This window comes from Trichosurus vulpecula, chromosome 8 (genome assembly GCF_011100635.1).
Source record: "Trichosurus vulpecula isolate mTriVul1 chromosome 8, mTriVul1.pri, whole genome shotgun sequence".
Classification (NCBI taxonomy): domain Eukaryota; kingdom Metazoa; phylum Chordata; class Mammalia; order Diprotodontia; family Phalangeridae; genus Trichosurus; species Trichosurus vulpecula.
Window position 1 is genome coordinate 64782506 of NC_050580.1, and position 10419 is coordinate 64792924.

A 10419-nucleotide genomic window follows, 5' to 3' on the forward strand; every position below is an offset into this window, starting at 1 on the left:
GGCTTAGGCAAGTCACTTAAATGCTGTGGGCAACAATTTCCTCTTGTGTACAGGGTGGGAATTAGACTATGGTCTCTAATGCCTAAGGTTCTACTATTTGGGGAACTAATACCACTGACAAGTGGTCATCTGTCTTCTATTGGCTTCAGACCTTTGGCTGAATATTTCTAGTGATGGGAAACTCAGTGCCTCTCAAAGTAGCTCTTTCTACTTTGGGATAGCTCTGTTCTGAACCTTTTTTATGTCTTGAAAACCCTTTGGCAATTTGGTGAAGCCAATGGACTGCTTTATAGAATAATATGTTTAAATGTATAAAATAAAATAAATACAATTACAAGGGAAATCAATTATCTTTAAATGCAGTTATAAAAATAGTATTTTTATTGTTTATTTATGTTATTTTTTAAAAGGTCACAGATTCTGGGTTAAGAATCCCTGGTCTAATTTTTAAGAAGTTTATCTTTAAACAAAGTGAAGTGAGGCAAACCAGGAGAACATTGTACCTAGTAACAGCACTATTGCATGACTATGAATGACTTAATATTCTCAGTAATGTAATGATCCAAGACAATCCCAAAGGACTCTTGATGCTGTCTGCCTCCAGAGAAAGAACTGATGTTGTCTGAACATAGACTGAAACATACTATTTTAAACTTTTTCTTTATTGTCTCATTCAAGTCTTCTTACACAAAATGACTAATATGGAAATGTTTTACATAATTGCACATATATAACCTATATCAGATTGCTTACCAACTCAGAGAGGGGAAAGATGAGTGAAGACAGGATAAAATTTGGAACTCAAAACTTTACAAGAAAAAAATGCTAAAAAAATTTTACATGTAAAAATATTATTTTAAAATAGAAGTTTATCTTTACAATGAGCTAAAATGTCCTTCTTTTCCACTTATACCCATTACTCTTAATTTCACATTCCAAATCTAAATGCTCTTCTATGTGATTGCCCTTCAGATACTTAAAGACAACTATCATGTTGAAGACCCCCAAGCTAGAAAAGATCTCAAGAGGTCTTTGACTGTAATCCCTAATCTTTAGGAAAGTGTAACCCAAATTGTCTAGAAAGATGATAGCTGAAGCTATTTTTAAAAGTTTCTGGGATTTGCATTACAGCCTCTCATAATTCTATTGCCTCCTCAAGAGACTACTCAGATTGTTTAAGTCTTCCTGGTAGCAATAAATTTGCACTTAGTGAGGTCAGGAGGAACAGTGATTCAGGTTTCTCTTTTTTTGGTAATTTTTAAAAATTTTACACATAAATACAAAATGAGAAAAGGAAAAAAATTACCATGTACACAGCAGACCATAAGGGAGGAATTTACATAATACAATAAATTTCCATTTCAAGAAACTCTATGTAATAAATACTACACATTGTTTTGAAAGCTGTCTGCCCAGCTTTTCCTTGCTTCCTTGTTGGTTTTCTTTCATTCTGGGCTGTGCACTTTTTACTTCCCCTCCACCCCCAATTAAGGCTAGAATTAAGCATGGCTATATATACATATACATAGATATCTATAAACACAGACATATATACACATATACACTCATAAACATATACGTAAGACTACTATGCTTATTTCCTCCTATCACATGTGTTTCTCTGGAGGTCTTCCTTCCTGGAGGCATCTTCTTTCGTATCCAAGTCTTTCCATGCTTTTCTAAATCAACCAGCTCATCATTTCCTACACCACAGCAATAATCCTTTCTGAATTCAAACAGCGTGCTGCTTCATAGGATCTTTGAGGTAAATTTGAATATTTATTATAGAATGACTTGGTTGTTCAAAGTTGTTCTTAAAATAATATTGCTGCTACTGTATACAATGTTCTCTTGGTTTTGCTTATTTTGATCTTCATTTTTTCATGGTTTCTCTATGCTTTTCTACAACCACTGAGCTCATCATTTGTTATAGCAGAGTAATATTCCGTCTTGAACATATACCACAATTTGTTTAGCCATTCCCCAATTGATGGGTATCTTTGCAACTTACAGTTCTTTGCCACTACAAAGAAAGCTGCTATAAATATTTTAGAACATGTAACTTCTTTTCCATTTTTCCTAATCCTCTTCAGAAACAGACCTAATAATGGTATGGCTGGGTCAAAGGGCATCAGCAGTTTACTAACTCTTTGGGCATAATTCCAAATCTTTCTCCAAAATGGCTGAATCAGCTCACAGATTCACTAACAATGAGTAAAGGTCCCAATTTTTCCACACCCCCTCCAACAGTTGTCACTTTCACCTTCTGTCATTTTAGCCAGTCCGATAGGTGTAATGATATCTCAAGGTTGTTTTAATTTGCATTTCTCTAATCAATAATAATTTAGAGCATTTTTTCATAGGACTACAAATTGTTTTGATTTCTTCTTCAGAGAAATGCCTGTTCATATCCTTTGACTTGCATTTTTATAGATCTGACAAAGGTCTTTAAATATTTAAGATATGAGACCTTTATCTGAGGTATTGTCTATAGAAATTTTTTTTACCAGTTTTCTGTTTTCCTTCTGATCTTGGCTACATTTGTTTTATTTGTGAAAACCCTTTATTATTTAATGTAAACAAAATTACTCATTTTGCATCTCACAACTATCTCTTGTTTATTCATAAATTGTTCACCTATCCATAAGTCTGACAGGTAATATGTTCCATGTTTTTCAAATTTTCTTGCAATAGATATATCTAGGTTATGTATCCATTTTGACCTTATATTGATAAATGGTGTAAGATATTGGTCTATGCCCAATTTCTGCCAGACTACTTTCCAACTTTCCCAACAATTTTTACCAAATAATGAATTTTTATCCCCAAAACTTGAGTCTTTATACTTGTCAAATACTGGGTAACTGTATTAGTGTGCTGTTATGGATTATGTGTCTCCTGTGTTCCATTTATCTACCTTTCTATTTCTTAACCAGTACCAGGTAGTTTTGATAATTATTGCCTTATAATACAGTTTAAGATCTGCTATTGCTAAACCCCCTTCCTTTACATTTTTGTCCATTAGTTGCTTTGATATTCTTGGCCTTTTGTTATTATTTTTTCTAACCCCATAAAATAATTTTCTGGGTAATTTAATTGGTATGGCATTGAATATATACATTAATTTTGGTAAAATTGTCATTTTTTTATATTGGCCCTGACTACCCATGAACAGTGAACATTTTTCCATTTAATTAAATCTGATTTTATTTGTGTAAAAGTTTCTTATGATTTTGTTCATATAGGTTCTAGGTTTGTTTTGTTAGGTATATTCACAGGTATTTTATACTATCTAGAGCAGGAGTGGGGAACCTGTGGCCTTGAGGCCACATGTGGCCTTCTAGGTCCTTTGGTGTGGCCTTTTGACTGAGTCCACATTTTACAGAACAAATCTTTTTATTAAGGGGACTTGTTCTGTGAAGTTTGGATTCAGTCAAAGGGCCACACTTGAGGACCTAGCAGGCCCCATGTGGCCTCGAGGCCACAGGTTCTCCACCCCTGATCTAGAGTTAAATGGGGTATCCTATTTGTAATATGTGGTAATGCTGATGATTTTTGTGGGTTTATTCTATATTCTGCCATTTTGCTGAAATTATTGTTTCAAATAACTTTTTAGTTGAGTCTTTAAAATTTTCCAAGTATATCATCATATCATCTGCAAAAAGAGAGTTTTATTACCTCATTCCCTATTCTGTTTCCTTCTATTTATTTTGCTTCTCTTATTGCTATTGCTTGCATTTCCAAAACAATATTGAATAATATTAGCTGACACCTGATCTTACTGTGATGGTTTCTAGCTTATCCCCATTACAAATAATGTTTGCTAATGGCCTTAGGTAAATGCTTTTTATTGATTTAAGGAAAACCCCATTTATGCCTATACTTTTTTTGTTCTTTTTAATTGATTTTAGTATAAATGAGGATTGGACTTTTTTTTCTCCATCTACTAATATTATCACATGAATTTGTTACTTTTATTATTGATATAATCAATTATGTTAATAGTTTTCCTTATGTTAAACCACCCCTGCCTTCCTGGTATGAATCCTATTTGGTCATAATGTGTAATCTTTGTAATATATTGTTGCAATCTTTTAGCTAATATTTTATTTAGGATTTTTACATCCATATTAATTAATGAAATTGGTCTATAGTTTTCTTTCTCTGTTTTTACTTTTCCTGGTTTGGGTATTGGCATTATATTTGTGTCATAAAAGGAATTTGGTAGAATCCTTTCTGCCTATTATTACAAATGATTTATTTAATATTAAAATTAGTTGATCTTTAAATGTTTGATGAAATTCACCTTTAAATCCATCTGGTTCTGGTGCTTTTTTCTCAGGAAGCCCATTTGTGACCTGTTCAAATTCTTTTTCTAAAATAAGTCTATTTAGATATTCTGTTTTCTTTTCTGCTAATCTGGGCAGTTTGTATTTTTGTAAACATTCTCCCATTTCACTTACGTTGTTAAATTCATTGGCATATAATTGGGCAAAATAAGTCCTTATACTTGCTTTGCATCTTTGGTGAAATAGTCACGTTTTTCCTTTTTGATACTAGTAATTTGGTTTTCTGCTCTCTTTTTTAAATCATATTAACCAATTGTTTATTGATTTTATTGATTTTTTCATGATACCAACTGCTAGTTTTATTTATTAATTCAGTGATTTGCATACACTCAACTTTGTTAATTTCACCTTTAATTTTTAGGATTTTCAATTTAATGTTTTAATTGGAGATTTTGAATTTGTTCTTTTTCTAGTTTTTAACTGCATGTCCAATTCATTGGTCTTCTTTTTCCCTTTTTTTGTTGATATAAGCACTTAGAGACATAAATTTTCTTCTGATTACTGCTATTGCTGTATCCCATAGGTTTTTATTATTTTTTTATTTTTTCCTTTTTATTTTTTATTTTTATTTTTAGTTTGCAACACTCAGTTCTACATAATTTTGAGTTCCAGATTGTCTTCCCTCCCTGCCTCCCTCTTCAAGATGGCATGGAATCCCATATAGCTTCCATGTATAACTTCGCATTGAATTAATTTACACACTAGTCAAGTTGTGGAGAAGAATTATGATCAATGGAATGAATCATGAGAAAGAAGAAACAAAACCAAAAAAAAAACACAACCCAAAACAAATACTAAAGAGAGAAAAAAAGGGGGAGAAAAAGGCTAGCATGAAGTGTGCTTCAATCTGCATTCATACTTCATAGTTCTTTCTCTGGATGTAGATAGCATTCTCCATCGTGAGTCCTTTGGAGCTGTCTTTGCGCATTGTGTTGCTGAGACAAGCAAAGTCTGTCAGGGTTAGTCCTGACAGAATCCATATATCTGTGGTTGTGTATAATGTTCTCCTGGCTCTGCTCCACTCACTCAGCATTATGTCATGTAGGTTTTTCCAGGTTGTTATGAAGTCCGTATCATCCCCATTTCTTATAGCACAATAGTATTCCATTACCTTCATATACCACAGCTTGTTCAGCCATTCCCCAATTGATGAGCATCTCTTTGATTTCCAATTCTTAGCTACCACAAAAAGAGCAGCTATAAATATTTTTGTACATATGAGTCCTTTTCCCACTTGTGTGATCTCTTTGGGATACAATCCTAGAAGTAGTATTGCTGGGTCAAAGGGTATAAGCATTTTCATAGCCCTTTGGGCATGGTTCCAAATTGCTCCCCAAAATGGCTGGATCAGTTCACAACTCCACCAGTGTTGTCCACCAATTTTCCCACATCCTCTCCAGCATTTATCATTTTCCTGTTTTGTTATTTTAGCCAATCTGACAGGAAAGAGATGGTATCTAAGAGTCGTTTTGATTTGCATTTCTCTAATCAGCAGTGATTTAGAGCATAACTTTAGTTTCTTCCTCTGAAAACTGTCTGTTAATATCCTTTGACCATTTCTCAATTGTGGAATGACTTGCATTCCTATATATTTGGCTCAGTTCCCTGTATATTTTGGAAATGAGGCCCTTATCAGTGACACTAGCTGTAAAGATTTTCTCCCAATTTTCTGCTTCCCTCCTAATCTTTGTTGCATTAGCTTTTTTGTACAAAAACATTTCAATTTAACATAATAAAAATTATCCATTTTGCATTTTGTAATGCTCTCTATCTCTTGTTGGGTTGTGAATTCTTTTCTTTTCCATAAATCTGATAGGCAAACTATTCCTTGCTCTCCCAAATTGCTTATGGTTTCAGCCTTTATTCCTAAATCATGAACCCATTTTGACTTTATTTTGGTATATGGTGTAAGATATTGGTCTATGCCCAGTTTGTGCCCTACCATTTTCCAATTTTCCCAGTAGTTTTTGTGAAATAGTGAATCTTAGCCCAGAAGCTGGCCTCTTTGGGTTTATCAGAGAGTAGATTGCTATAGTCGTTGACTTCTCCATCTTGTGTACCTGTCCTATTCCACTGATCCAAACCTCTGTTTCTTAGCCAGTACCAGGTAGTTTTGATGACTGCTGCTCTATAGTACAGTTTAATATCTGGTATGGCTAGGCCACCTTCTCTAGCATTTCTTTTCATTAATACCCTAGATATTCTAGACCTCTTGTTCTTCTAGATAAATTTAGTTATTATTTTATCCAGTTCTGTAAAATAATTTTTTGGTAGTTCAATTGGTATGGCACTGAATAGATAGATTAATTTAGGTAAAATTGTCATTTTTGTTATATTAGCTTGGCCTAACCATGAGCAAGTGATATTTTTCCATTTATTTGATCTACCTTTATTCGTGTGAAAAGTGTCTCATAATTATGTTCATATAGGCCTTGGGTTTGTCTTGGCAGATAAACTCCCAAATATTTTACAGTGTCTACAGAAACTTTGAATGGAATTTCTCTTTCTATCTCTTGCTGTATCCCATAGGTTTTGCTATGTTGCTATTTTATTTAATGAAATTACAGATTGTTTCTATAATTTGTTCTTTAACCCATAGATTATTTAAGATTAGGTTGTTTAGTATCTAATTATTTTGTTTTGTGTGTTTCCATGCTCCCTTGCTAAATATAATTTTATTGCGTGGTGTTCTGTAAAGGGAGCATTTGATATTTCTGCTTTTCTGTTTTTACCTATAAACTTTTTGTGCCCTAATATACAGTCAATCTTTGTAAAGTTACAATGCACCACTGAGAAAAAGGTGTATTTCTTTCTATTTCCATTCAATTCTTTCCAGATATCTATCATATCTATCTTACTTAAAATTCTACTCATTTCTTTTACTTCTTTTTCATTTATTTGTTGGTTAGATTTGTCTAGTTCTGAAAGGGGAAGATTAAAGTCCCCCACTATTATAGTACTACTATCTATTTCTACCCATAATTCATTTAACTTTTCTTTTAAAAAGTTAGATGCTATAGTATTTGGTGCATATAAGTTTAGTATGGATATTGCTTCATTATCTATGGTACCTTTTATCATAATGTCATTTCCCTTTTATGTCTTTTAAGTAAATCTATTTTAGCTTCGACTTTGATATCATGATTGTTATCCCTGCCTTTTTTTGCAGTGACTGAGGCATAATGCATTCTACTCTAGCCCTTTATTTTAACTCTATGTGTATCTCTTATTTTTAAATGTTTCTTGTAAGCACCATATTGTCCAATTCTAATTTTTAACCCATTTTGATATACATTTCTGTTTTACGGGTGAATTCATCCCATTCACATTCAAAGTTATAATTAATATTTGTGTATTTCCCTCCATCCCATTTTCCGCTCACTATTGTCACGAACTCAGCTCTCCTGTATGTTCCATAGGCAGCAGAGTCCCTGCACCACTGCTTTTGTACTCACTAGGCACGTACTGGTTTTTTCTCACCTTCAACCACAGCCTGGAACTACGGATCAGCAGCACAGTTAGACCTGGTGTCCCTCAGCAGCAGAGGGTCCTTCAATCTTCCCCTGCTCAGATGTCTGACCCCCCCACACTGTGAGGTGAGGCTCCCAACCCAGCTGACAAGGCTTGCGGTTCATTGTTTTGGTAAAGATAGCCTGGAGGGGTTTGTAGTTCACTCAGGTGGAAATTTCATCCTGGGGTCTTCTCCAGTTGTCCCAGGAGGACAACTGCCCTGCCCCAAATCTTGTTTATTTTTGCCACTCTACATTCACCATGAAGCACTATTTTGTCTTGTTTGTGGAGGAAATCTGGAGCGCTCAGGGTTCTCTTTGAAAGAGCTTCTAAGTCTTCTCTCACTCAGTTTTCTCTTCTTAAAGGACTCAACCCTTTTTTTTCTTCAAGTAGCATGTATGCTCTGGCCTTATTCTCTTGGGGCCAGGCTTCCTACAATGTCCCTCAGAGTTCCAGGATACTCTAAGGCTTTTGGAGGTGGGGCTTTCACCCATAAAAATGTCAGTGAGTCTTCTTTGGTCCAAGCCACTGGAGATAAACCCCCAGGTTGACACTAATTTATTAATGAACACACTTTGGGTCCAGCCAATCAATTAGAGATGAAGCTGCCTAACTTTTATGTGTCTATCCAATGCCTCTACATTGTCCATACAAATAACATGATAGACTTTGCCAAATGGTTTCCTAAAATGGAGGCATGCTATGTCTATAGCATTTCCTCATCTAACAAGTACTGTTAAACATTTTCAGTCTAATAAACCATTTAAAAAATACAATGAAGTTAGTCTGGCATGGTCTACTCTTGAAGAAGCTATGTTGGTTCTAGTGATCATTGCTTTCCTTTTCTAATGCAAACACACACACACACACACACACACACACACACACACACAAAACATTTTACGATAGTCTGGGTTTTTCTGGGAATAAAAATGAAGTACGCTATGCCATTGAAGTAGTTGAAGACTACCATTTTCCTTTTTTTTTTTTGGTGGGAAGGAGAGAACAAAAATACAAACAAAACCAGAGCTGAGTAGTTCTGCTGTGTTTGCATTGAACTCCTATCTCCTCTCTGATCCTTTTGTTGGAACAACTTTCACTAATAACATCTGGAATATATCCCTTTTCCTTCTCCCCTGATTTAAGTTCCATTTCTCTGTTAAAATCCCAGCCCAACTCAACAACTAATGTAGCCTACATTGATTTGATCTCCCGTAACAATTTTAATCAGGACCCATTTCTTTAGCACTTAATTGGTTCCAAATCATGTTTGTTCCTCTGCCTAGGCAATAAGCCCATTGTGGAGCAAAGATCATACCTCTAGTCATTGCAGTCCCCATGGTGCTGTGTATATACCTGCTTCAGATCTTCAAAGATGAATTTCACTCCCTGTGACAATGCAAATATCAATCTTTCTATTCCATTGTAGATTTAGGTGTCTTTGCAAGGTACTTTGACCAAAATAAAATTCATCACCTATGGTTCAGCCTTCTAGTGAGGAGCCTTTCTAGCCAGACTAGAGCTAAAGCTTTCTAGCTTTCCTTCACCTGGTACAGTTTTTCAGAACCAGTAGTCACCATGATGCTGGTATGAGACACTTGGGGAGAATTTTATTGGCAGTCAGTAAAAACTTGTAGATTTATTCATAAACCTTTTTTGACAAAAGATGGGACTATGGAAGATCAATGTAAGAGGGCTTACTGACCATTGAAACTGGCCCTAACATTGAACATTTAGATCAGTCAGTCAATCAGTTAATATTTATTAAGCTTCTTCTATGTGTCAGGCATTGTGCTAGGCAATAAGAATACAAATGAAAAACTGATGGTAGTATTTGAGGAAAGAAATACCCTCTGCATATCCATCTGCTTTCCTGTCCTACTTCTTAAACAGCAAACAATACTCAGAGACCTAGAAAGAACTCATACTTCTCCCCACTTTCACCCTGCAAAATTTGCAATTCCCACATTCTAGAGCAGAAGTGAAAACTTTCCCCGGGCAGTTGTCATGACCTTGAGTAATCCTCTCCTGTTGCCACCAACTCATTCAATACCTACTTTATTCAGGACAAGTCATTTAACTTCTAGGAGCCTCAGTTTCCTCATCTGTAAAGTAAATGAGTTGATAGATAACCTTTAGACTTTTTTCCTCCTAGAAAAATGTGATTCTATGATTCTCTAGTTACAAAATTAATAAGTATATAAGGTAGAATTCAAACCCAGTTTCTCCTTGACGTCCAGCCCAGCACTGTCCATGTTCCACACTGCCTCAGGTGTACTAATGTCCCCTCCAACTCTGTTGTCTATGGTTCTGGGTGTGAGCTTAGATAGGACTTCTTAGAAGATTTCCTACTTCAAGATTCTGGAATTTGTTTCCAGGATTTTCCAGGATGATTTTATAGTGTCCCAAGGACTCTGATTTCTCCCTGATGCAAGACTTCCAAAATATCTTTCTGAGAGAGAGTGCTACATTACTCTGAGCCCAAGGAACTGCCCTCAGTTGGAAAGCTGATTGCGTTAACTTCTTGAACGTGGCAGGAATGAAAATGGATTGCTTTTAT